The following is a 12617-nucleotide window of genomic DNA, read 5'->3' on the forward strand; positions in this document are numbered from 1 at the left end:
TTGAAATGATTGAATAAACCCCTATTTGAAGAAAATTCTTCATCAGGAGCCCCTTCACTTACTGCAGGTGCAAGTTTTAAGTCATTGAAAGGACGTCGAGAATTTCCATGTGCTTTAACCCTAACTCACTACCATTGAGTCATAGTGATCCTATAGGACAGGATAGAACTGGCTCTCAAGATTTCTAAGGCTTTCAATCTTTAGAGAAACCGATGGTCACATCTTTCTCAAACAGGGATCTGAGAGGATCATACTTCTGACCTTTGGGTTAGCAGCTGAATGCCTTTACTACTGTGTCTCCAGGGCTCCTCCTCTTGGGCCAACCCAACCCCACTGCCATTGAGTCAGTCCTGATACACAGTGGAGAGCATTCTTCCAGGACAGAGTCAACATGTCCCACTGGGTTTCTGAGACTGTAGAATCTTTCCGCGCGAATATAGCCCCCTCATCTACCCCTGGAGGGGCTGCCAGCCTCTGCTGCTGGCGTTGTTCTTGCCCCAAGGTAAGACTAAATGAGAACTGTGTGCACCTTTTCGGATTGAAGAACAACTTCTTAAAGACACCTGGTTGTAACTCCGGGTCTGCTGCTTACAGTGTAAATTTTGCAGGACTAGCTTACTTATGGAAGGATTGCTCTGCTCTGCTGTGGTTGGGGCCATTGGGTCTCTACAGACCCATAGCAACACAATGTGACCCAGAACGGGCCTAGGAGGCTCCTTAGACTGTAATCCATGGAAGCACATCACCAGGTCTTTTCTAGCAGAGCAGCAGGTAGACGCAAACCACGGACAGCGTGGTAGCCACGTGCTTCACCGTGAAACCTTGAGGGCGCCTTTTCACTGTGTGCAAAGCACCTCACGTTACATTAATCTTCACACTTAAAAACGCTTTCTTGTTCTCATCCCGTGGTTTCTTGGCTTTCCCCTTTGTGTTAAGCTCCTCTTGTATTCTCTGCACATGTCAGTGCCCTCACTATCTGTCTCCTTACCCTGGTGGATTTTCTTCCTATACATTAATATTTCAACCAAAATGATATTAATGATTGATAAACATGTTGGCCTCTAATCTCCCTTAGAATGTAATGTTTGTGTTTTGTTTCTTTTTGAATTCTATCTGCCTAAATTCATCACCGCCTCTTCATGAGAACTCAGTAGATTTGTTGAATGAACAACTGTCTACTTCATCGTGCTCCATAACTTCAATGGCCTCTGCTTTGTTCCCTTCCTATCGATCTGAAAATATGAGGACCCACTCGGATGCAGTTTGGGGGCTCTTTAAAGGATAAAAAGAGAACCCCTCCACAACATCTTCCAATGTCGGAATATTATCTCATTGCTAACTGTAGGCAACATCCCCAAGCCTGGGTGGTTCTATTGTATAAGGGTGCATTTAAGAAGAATAAAGATGCATCGTAAAACTCTCCTTTCATTTTTAAATTTCCAATCATACTTGTAACAGTAGCTTTACCAACCTCACAGAGGTATTGTAATGATTAATGTCTGTCTAGTAATTTCAACATCATAAAGCACCCTGAAACCCTAAGGTAAAAAGAGCTCTATAAATGTGCATAATTAGTACTGTGGTTTTCTCATTTGTAGAACACAGAGGGAAAATACCTATTCACAGTCACAAGGGTATTATTGGGATTAATTAATTAATGTTTACAAAGCAGCCAGAATGTGGGGGTGGGGAAGAATACAACACATCGCCTTTTTCTTCAAAGGTGAAGAGCCAAGTTGGGTAAACTGTTTAGAGCCACTTGCACATTGAGATTACTCCTGTTCTACTTGTTTTCCTCGTGCCGCATGCCAGATTTCCATTCTCTTTTTCACTTCTACCCCAGGGCAGTCAATACAACCTTCTGCTTTTAATTCCTACAGAGTGGAGGTAACGATTTAGCGCAAAGTATACCATGTCTCATTTCTAAAGGAAACATGATTATTCTATAGTCCAAAGAATATGTTATTTCTTTTTCTCTCTAATTTATTTAGAAAACTATACCAGTTGCTTTAGCCCAATGATACGTTTGCTGAGAAAATAAATTTATTTTTGGTCTTCACTGTGTGATTGAATGTATAGCTGCCCAGTTTTTCATATTTCTGATCCAGAGGGCAGTGGAAGGGCTGCCACGATGCCACCCTTCGCCGTGCCCATTAGCCAGGACTTTGTGTGAGTGCCTTGCAATTGAGGAGATGTTGAAATGGAAAACCGGACACAATGGGGCACTGACTACCTGCGTGCTATTTTCTTGCTGTGTTTATTTATTTTGTCTTGTGCTGTTTGATGTCTCTGAAATTAAAACTAAGCATTCATTTATGGTTTTTTTCACGGGCTCCTCCTGTGATTTCTGACTGTAAAACCCATCAGAGTACTCCGCTTCCCTGCTGAAGATTGCCTCCTGGTTACCTTCTTAGCCCTGTGCTTTCCATGGATTACAGCAGGCCCTTTGCAATTAATATTGATTTATTTTTTTCTAATTTAATGCATATTACACAGCCAGAGATTGAAGAAAAGCACAGGAATTACACAATCAACTGTGGTATCTTTTAGCAACTTCTTGAATGTTAACTAGGTCTGAAAGGCCAGGGTCCTGTCAGAAACTGGAGCTAAATTAGCACCAAGCAGCCAGCTGCTGATTTCTGCCCGATTCTTTGTTTTTCCACCAGCTCTATGGCACACGTGGTTATGAGAGTCGTTTATGTATGGAGCCGACAATGAGTCTGTTCTATATTTCCTTGCTACTAACCTTCCATTTAGCCCTCTTTAACAAAAGTCGCCTTGAGATATTTTTGTTTATTTAGAACACAGTTTTGCTAATAATGGCTAAGAAATTTAGGGGAAATGACAAATAATGAGGAAAGAACAGGTCTATAATGGAATTGGGAGGTTTATTAATGACACAGGTCCTTCAAGGTTTGAGAGGAGACTTGTTTGTTTGAAAGTTTGATGAATGCTTTGCCCTATCATAGGAATAAACCAAGGGGACTTACTCCATGTCCCTCCCTGTACCCCCATGATACAAAAATCACGTTTACTTCTTTTCTAGTGTTTTATTAAAGAAGTGGATTCTGATATGATGTTAGAGCATCTGGCTAACCATCCCATTGTGATTGCCACCCAGCAAATAGAAACTGAGTATGTAAATCAGGATAAAGTCATTTTGATTTTAACTATCCGGTCAGTATAATGCATTTTGTTTTAGATCACTTTTGAGGACCTCTAAAATTATGAAATGCCATCTTTAGGCATTAGCGTTGGGTTTAAAATCTCCAGAGATGACAAAATTTAAAGTTGTTTTTTTTTTAAATTTTTGCTCCAAACTGACAAAACATTTCACAAGTTATGAGAAACATTGAAAGTGTGATGAAAACACAATGCCCAAGACTGCATAACTGTGTCTCATTTTATTTGTATTTCTAGATTTTGCAAAGCTAAATGATTGGATTTCTTCATTGTTTTGACAGAACCATACTGAAAAGTCACCTAATATTTCTTCTGTGACGTGTCTTTAACTGGAACAGACAGGCCACGGACTACGCTAGAAACACACCTCAGTTAGCAGGGCTTCTCAGAAACACACTCTTCTCTCTGGAGTCCAGGATTTGTCCAGTATTATTTAGTATGTTATTTTTGCACATTCAGATTAATTGAGCAGTAGATAGAAATATATTCCTATATACATTTGGAGAATTACATCTTTGCAAAGAAATAAATAACTCTCCAAATCATTGTTGCCTCATTCTGTGGTCCATAAATTTGTTTGCTGGTCTAATTCATGTATTACAATTTGTAAATTAATACCACTCAGGTTTAGAATACAATGTTTCTCTTCCTTGAATCAAGCTATTGATTTTAAAGACGTGGAAGAGTAAAAGATGTACCTATGAAACGCAGCTTGGACGGTGATTTTGTTGTGGTTGCTATTAGCTGCTGTCAAGCGTGTCCCCACACATAGCACCCCTATACACACCAGAATGAAACGCCTCTTGGACTTGCCCCCTCCTCACAGTTGTCATGCTTGAGCCCATTGTGACAGCCACTGTGTCAATACATCTTGTCAAGGGTCTTATTTATGGTCCCACCACTTTATCAATTACCGTATATACTCGAGTATAAGCCGACCCAAATTTCAGCAGAGGCACCTAATTTTACCACAAAAACTGCCTTACAAATGTGCTGAAGAACTTGGCTTATACATGAGTATATATGTTATGATGTCCTTTTCTGTAGACCACCCTCTACAGATAGCATGCCCACAGAATGGGAGACAAAGACTCGCCGTCCTGGCATCTAAGGAGCATGCTGGTTGTACTTTGTCTGAGACACATATGTTTTTTCATGGGGTTGTTCATGGTACTTTCAATTATTTGCCAAATGCATGGGTTCTTCTTTAGGCTTCCTTATACCATGTCTAATTTTGACATGCCTTTGAGGCCATTGAAAATACCATGACTTGGATCAGGTACACCTTAGTCTTCAAAGAAACACCCTTGATTTTCAGTACTTAAAAGAGGTCTTCTGCAACAGATATGCCACAGGCAATGCTTCATTTGGTCTCTGACGGCTGCTCTCATGAGCATTTATTGTGGATCCAAGTAATTCAAAATTCTGGACAATTTCAAACTTGTCTCTATGTATCACATTGCTATCTAGTGGTACCATTGTAGGATTTGAATTTCCTTTACATTGAGTTGAAATCTATACTGAAGGCTGCAGTCCTTGAACGTCATCAGCAAGTGCTTCAAGTTCTCCTCACTTTCAGAAATCAAGGTTGTGTTATCTAAATATTACAGGTTAATAAGCCTTCCTACAATCCTGATACCATATTCTTCTTCATATATTCCAAATTCTCTGATTTTTTGCTCAGCATAAATATCAGTTAAGTATGGTAAGAGGATAAAACCCTGATGTGCACCTTTCCTGGTTTTAAGCCATGTGGTATTCTCTTGATCTGTCCCCACAACTGCCTCTTGATAGATGCACTAGTTCTGCATGATCCCAATGAAGTGTTCATGAATTCCCATTATTCTTCAGGGTATCCAAAGTGTGTTATGGTCCATACAGTTAAATACCTTTGAGTAGTCAATGAAACACAAGTAAACATCTTTCTGGCAATCTCTGCTTTCAATCAACATCCATCTGACACCAACAATGAGCATCCTATTCCATGTCCTCTGTCTGAATTTCTGGCAGCTCTCTGTCAATGTATCACTACAACCATTGTTGAATGTTCTCCAGCAACATTTTTCTTGCATGCGATATCAGTGAAATTGTTTTATAATTTGTGCATTCATTTTCTTTGAAATGAATACAAATACAGATCTCTTCCCATCAGCTGTTCAAGTAGTTGTCTTCCAAATTTCTTGCCCTTGACAAGTGAGTGCTTCCAGTACTTCATCAGCTTGTTGAAACATTTTAATTGGCATTCCATCAATTCAGGGCGTCTTGCTTTGGGCAAATGCCTTCAGTTCAGCTTGGACTTTTCCCTTCAGTACCATTAGTTTCTTGATCATATAAGACCTCTTGAAATGGTTGGATTCGAACCAGTTGTTTTCTGCACAGTAACTCTGTGTATTGTTTTCCTCTGATCCTGCTGCTGCTTGTATCATTCAGCATTTGTCCATAGAATCTTCCAGTATTACAACTCCAGACTTGACATTTTTAACTTTTAGATATGCTATATCTAATGCTATAGATATGCTATATCTAATGCTATATGTTCTTCTGTTTTGTTTTTTAATGCTAGGTTTTTGATCATGATGCCAGAGGAGCATTTTGCTAAAACAACGAATCACATTATACAAATATGAATGGTTCCATTACACTCAGCATGTGGCTAAAGAGCCTTCCTTATTTTTTGTTTTGTTTTTAGATTTACTTGTTTTGTTTCATAGGCAACAACCAGTATCTAGTGAGACACAGTCACGTATTGTCTCATCTCATTAGGATACTCCATGTATAGTGTTGGGTAATATGAAATATTTTTCTTGGATAAACATCTTACATATGTGAGAGTAAACTTAGATATCATATGATAAGTTGGTTTTGAGAGGAAGGAAACATTAAAATTAAAGTCAGAGTCATTTTGGCAAATGTTGGTGGATTCTATTTACTGACAATCATATAATTGAGGATCACATATGTATACAGAAACACTATTATGTAGAAGAACTGTGATAATTGATTTATTTTCAGACAGTGGCTGTTCTATATAACTGGGAGATGGTCTTGTAACCCACAGTAGCTAAATTCATGAACATTATTTATAGCCCTTGGTTAAGCAATTAATCATGCACAACCTTGCAATGTTTCTTGGGTTGTTGTATTATAAAGATTTTTTTAAAAAATTCTTTCCTTGCTATGTACTCTTATAAAACAGCCACAAATGAATTATTGAAGCCAGAAAAAAAGACATCCATAGATATGTATATCTGTGAGAATGAACTCAGAACTCAATAAACATTTTAAAAATTACATTTTCAAGTATTTCAGTTGTATTTTGAAGAATTCCAGAAGAGTCCTACTTATAAAATAGGGTAGAAATGCATAATACTACCACTCTTTTTTATTTTTGATCATTTCATTGGGGGCTCTTACAGCTCTTATAACATTCCATAAATCAGTTGTATCAAACATTTTGGTACATATGTTGCTATCAGCATTTTCTAGACATTTACTTATTTGAGCCCTTGGTATCAGCTCCTCTTCCCCATCCCCCACCTTCGTGACCCCTCGATAAATTATAAATTATTATTGTTTTCATATCTTACACAGGCTGCTGTCTCTCTTCTCTTGTGTTTCTGTTGTTCATCCCCTTGGGGGTGGATTAAGTGTCGATCATTGTGATAGGTTCCCCCTTCTTCCCTCCCCCTCCTCACTGTCTCCCTGCCCTTCTGGTATCGCTACTCTGATTTCTGTTCTTGAGAGGTTTATCTGACCTGGAGTCTGTGTGTCATGAGCTCTTATCTGTACCAGTGCACATGCTCCAGTCTAGCCAGGCAGGACTGGGGTCATGATAGTGGCAGATGGACCCCTGAAGTCTGAGGACACTCGAAATGCGACTGAAGAGGAGATGACTTATTGGAGGGGAACCAACCATGGTGACATAAGACTGCGGGTGGAGCCTTTGGGATGCTCATTTGCTGATGGAGGACAACTCAAGGTCAAGAGAAACTACTGCAAAAACCTTCTGATGACTGGAATTTAGACTGTGAAAAGTTTGAATGTAGGAAACCTGGAAGTGGTCAGCAATGAAATGGCACGCATGACAATCGATGTCCTAGGCGTCAGGGAGCTCAAATGGACTGGTATTGGTCATTTTGAATCAGAAAATCATCTGACTTACTATGCAAGGCAATAACACAATCAGGAGGAGTAGCCTGGCATGCATTGTCAGAAAGGATCCATCATGAGGTACAATGTTAGCTGTTTGTGATTAGAGTATATCTATCCACCGTCTTGGCTATCTAGTTAATAAAGTTATTATTCAAATTGATGTACAAATTGCAAAATAATAGTGAGGAAATTGAAAAGTTCTGCCAACAACTTCAGTCTGAAACTGATCAAACATGCCATTGAGATGCAGTGATAATTATTGGTGATTAGAATGAAAACTTTGGAAACAGAGGAGAGAACAACAGTTGGAAAATACGGACTTGATGAGAAGCATGAACTGCAGATGGCAGGATAGAATTTTACAAAACCAGCATCTTGTTCACAGCAAATACCTTTTTTGAAGCACGAAAGGCCATACCCACGGACTTCCCCAAATGGAATACACAGAAATCAAATTGTGGGAGGACACACCGAAGAAGCTTAAAATCAGCAGCTAAGACCAGACCAAGGACTGACTGTGGAACAGAACATCATTTGCTTACATTAGTTCAGAGTAAAGCTGAAGGGGATTGCAACGTGTCAACAGGAACCAAAATATGACCTTGAATCTATCCCACCAGAATTTCGAGAACATATTTGAAGCGTTGAACACTAACAGCAGACCTGATGAGCTGTGGGAGGATCTCAAGACCATTATTCATGAAGAAAGCAAAGGGTCATACAAATAACAGGAAAGAAAAAAAGATCAAAGCAGATGTTACAAGAGGCTCTGAAACTTGCTATAAATCATAGCGTAGATAAAGCAAAAGGAAGAAAGGATGAAGTCAAGAAGCTGAATAGAAAATGTCACAGGGCAGCTTGAGAAGACAAAGCCAAATACTGTAACAAATTGTAAAAGGGTGTAGATTTAGAAAGCCAAAAGGGAAGAACACGCTCAGCAAATCTAAAACCGAAATAACTCAAGAATTTCAAGACTTGAATTTCAATTTTGAAATATTGAATAGGTAACTTATTCAATGATGCAGCAAGCAAGATGGAAGGAATTCAGAATCGCTATAGCAGAAACAACTAGTCAGCATCCACCATTTCTGAAGGTAGCATATGAGCAAGAACCAATGGTGCTGAAAGAAGAATGACAAACTGCACTGAATGAATTAGCCAAAAAACAAGGCTCCAGTAATTGGCAGAATACCCATGGAAATGTTTTGGAAAGCTGAAGAACACTGGAAGCACTTACTCGTCTATTTCAGGAAATTTGGGAGACAATAACCAGGCCAGCTGACTGGACGAGATCCATATTTGTATCCATTCCAAAGAAGGTGAGCCAACAGAATGGTGAAACTGTAGAACAGTATCATTGATATCCCACACAAGTAAAGTGTTACTTAGCATCATCCAACAATGGTTGCAGCCATATATTGACAGGGAACTGCTAGACGTTCAGGCCAAATTCAGAACAGGATGGGATATCAGTGCTGATGTCAAATGAATCCTGGCCTAAAGCAGAGAATACAAAAAAGATAGCTACTTGTGTTTAATTGGTTATGCAAAGGCATTCTATTGTGTGGACCATAATAAACTGTGGATAACCTGGAGAAGAATGATGTGTTAGTCTGGGTACTTTAGAGAAATAAATCTACAGAAACTCCTGTATAAGAGAGAGTTTTATATAAAGATTAACTACACATCAAGAAAACATCCCAATCCAGTGCTGCCCAAGCCCACAAATCCAGCATTCATCCATATGTCTGACACCACCAATTCAGCAAGTCCCCCTCCATCTCACAAAACACACATTATGACACAGACTACAGGAGGAAAGCTGAATCAGTGAATGTGTATGCATCTCAGCACTGGCAGGGGGTCTGTCTCCACACGGCTGCTCCAGCACCCAGGGCTACATCAGGGTAGGTCCATGCAGCTTCTCCTTGGAGATGTCTTACAGGAAGTGAGCCTTGCCAGCTGAAGCAGGGAACTGGCTAAGGCAGCTGTACCCTGGTCCGACCATCATAAAGCAAGAGACCCGAGAACTCGAAAGGTGAGGCTCACTGAGCCATCTATCTCTCCACCCTTCAATTAATCCCATGTGTGTTTATTGGCCAGGTTGGCACAATAAACTACCTAACTCAAATGGGAATTCAGGAACACTTCCTTGTGCTCATTTGGAACTTGAACATAGATCAAGAGGGAGTTGTGGGAACAGAACAAGGGAATTCTGCCTGGATTAAAAGCAAGAAAGGTGTATGGTGGGTGTACACTCTCACCATATTAGTTCCATCTGTATGCTGAGCAAATCTGTACGCGGAGGACACAACCTTGCTTGCTTAAAGTTGGGAGGAATTGAAGCACTTGCTGAGGAAGATCAAGGATTGTAACCGTCAGTACAGATTACAACTCAATGTAAATAAGACTCAAATTCCTTACAAGTAGACCAATAGATAAATCATGATAAATGGAGAAAAGTTTGAAGTTGTCTTGGATTATGTCTTACTTGGATCCACATCAATGCGCATGGGAACAGCTGTCAAGAGAGTGAAAGCCAATCTGCTGCACAAGACCTCTCTAGAGTTTTGGAAGAGCAAGGATGTTACTTTGATGATTAAGATGGACCTGGCCCAAGCCATGGCATTCTCTACTGCATCATATGCATGTGGAGGTTGGACACTGGACAAGGAAGAGTGTAGAAGAAATGATACATTGAAGTTGTGGTGCTGGAGAAGACTATTCAAAGTAGCATGGGCAGCTCAAAGGATAAACCAATCTGTGTTGGAAGAAGGCAGGCCAGAGTGTTCCTGAGAGGCAACCTTTACATGGTTTGGACACATTGTCAGGAGAGATCAGTTCCTGGAGAAGAATATCATGTTTGGTCAAGTGAGAGATATTCATACATGCTGCCTCAAGGCAATGCTGACTTGTAGCAACCCCTCTGGGTTTCTGAGCCTGGAACTGTGATGGAAGTAGAAAACCCAGTATTTCTCCTGAGGAGCTGCTAGTGGTTTCAAACTGCCTACCCTGCAAATCCCAACCCAACATGTAACCACTACACCCCCAGGACTCTATTGGTAAAGCAGAAGGGCAGTGAAAAGAGCAAGACCCTGGATGAGGTGGATTGACATGCTGGCTGCAACAATGGGCTCAGGCATAGGAACCATTGAGAGGATGGCGCACGACTATGCAGTGTGTCGTTTTGTTGTGCTTAGGGTTGCTACAAGTGGAAGCCGACTCGATGGTACCTAACAACAACAACGTAGTTGTTAATCTTCATATTCTCTTTGGGAAAACAGCCAACTATATTTTTGAATTGTTGAGTTATGGGGTTTTTTGTTGTTGTTGTTGTTTTTAATGAAGGTCATATACAAATATATAACCTTGACCCTAACCAAACCCATGGCCATTGAGTGGATTATGATTCATACCCAACATACACAGGATTTATGAGACTGCAAATCTTTGTGGAGGAAGATAGCCTCATCTTTCTCCTGCACAGTAGCTGATGGGTTTAATCAGCTGACCTTGCAGTGAGCCATCCAATGCTCCTCTGACAGTGCGTCAAGGGCTAGAGCGAATCCAGGATACACTGCAAAGCACAACTGATCTTGCTGCCTTCTTTTGACTTAACCATTATTCCAAATAACTCTTTTAATAAAAATGCATTATAAAAGTTGTGGCATATTCTAGTATATGCATAACTCTCACCTGGAGACCCTATACTAAATCCCTTCTGGAGATGGGGTGTGGATTAACAGATGGTGTGAGGAATTCCTTCATTCGATTAACACACACACACACACACACACACACACACACACACGGAAATGTCTTTAGAGCAGTTTTCTAGAGGAAAGCAGAGCATGAAGGTCATAGGGATGGCTTCAGGAAGTATCTTTCTACCCATTGTCCCTAACAACTACAGAAGCAAAAAGTCACAGGGTCTACTTTAGCAGCAACTGGTAAGAGTCATCAAGCTGGGGAACTTCTGTGGAAAGTTGCCATGATGAGACAGGGCAGTTGAACCAATGTAGAGACATCCTTTGAGACCCTGCGGTGACATGCTTGCCTGACTCTAGAATGGTTAGGGGACTTTATAGTACCTACATGATGGCTTTGAAACTATTTCTTGACAGGTAAGTCATCTTTGAGGGGAAGTGATTTTGGGGATCTTTTAGAGCTGCATTCTGCTCTTTTAGACACCCATCAGTAGAAGAGAGGGCATGACAATTTTATATGATATAGCAGGGATCCAAATGCGGTTACTGGCAGTGTTGGAGGCTTTAGAACCCCGTTTCCTCTTAAAAGGTGCCATCTTGGGAAGGGTTAGATCATGTAAATCTCATCATTTCTTCTGTTTTTAAGATTGATACTGGAGCTATCAGAAACCTAAACGTTTGAGTGAAGCTTAGATGCCTTGCTTCCTCTGCTTTGATTTCCCTCCCTCATTTTCCCTATGTGGTTTTCTAAAAATGTTCATTTGTTATAATGTACATTAAAAAGAGTTGATTGTTTCTAGATAATGCTTTTTTCTATAATTTATCATTTAAAAATCATCAAACCCAATTAAAAAATACAAAACCAAAAAACAGCTGTCATCAAATTGATTCCGAGTTTTGGTGACGCTGTGCGTGGTAGAGGAGGACAGTGCGCTATACAGTTTTCAATGGCTGTCATATTTGGCATTTATTGACAGTTCATTCTTCCCTTCCAAACACCTATGGGTAAACTGAAACCTCCAACCTAGCATATTAATTTTTTATGTAAGCTAGTAGCTTCAATACTCAAATGCAGATTTGTATACCCAGTAGATACATCAAAAGCATCAATCATTTATGTAAGACAAAGCATGTATTGTCAATTTTATTAATATTTACTGCAGCTTTATTTTTAGTAGACATGAATAAGTTATAATGTGCCTAGAAACACAAAAATTGAATGCTTTGCTGCTATCTTTAGGATTTATTAACTTTGGAGTAACTACTAGAGAAAAGTTCTGTTTCTCAAGAAAACGAATGTACTGAAACAAGTTATACCCAGCATACTGTAACATTGTTCACAGATTTCAGGATAGGATGTTATCAAATACATATTTTTAGAATGTTTCGACTTTACATGAAATAATCTCATAAAATGGAGTTGTACTGTTCCCAACCCCTCCCCGTCCTTCAACTAGGGAAAGCAGGAGACTGCCTTACACTCTGTTCTTTCCAATCGCCTCTCCGGCTTCCCTCCCCCCACAACAATTCCCAAAGGGAGGAGCTCAAATGAAGTCTTTATTTCCCCTAGCCCAG

The 12617-nt window shown here is 40.0% G+C and overlaps 1 protein-coding gene across 5 annotated transcripts in view; it reads left to right on the forward strand.

The window, feature by feature from the left end:
• The window catches only part of NAALADL2 (N-acetylated alpha-linked acidic dipeptidase like 2), a 1559949-nt gene that overhangs the window by 402497 nt on the left and 1144835 nt on the right, over nt 1-12617 (forward strand). The window lies entirely within an intron of this gene.

The sequence above is a fragment of the Tenrec ecaudatus genome, chromosome 8 (assembly GCF_050624435.1).
Source record: "Tenrec ecaudatus isolate mTenEca1 chromosome 8, mTenEca1.hap1, whole genome shotgun sequence".
Lineage (NCBI taxonomy): Eukaryota > Metazoa > Chordata > Mammalia > Afrosoricida > Tenrecidae > Tenrec > Tenrec ecaudatus.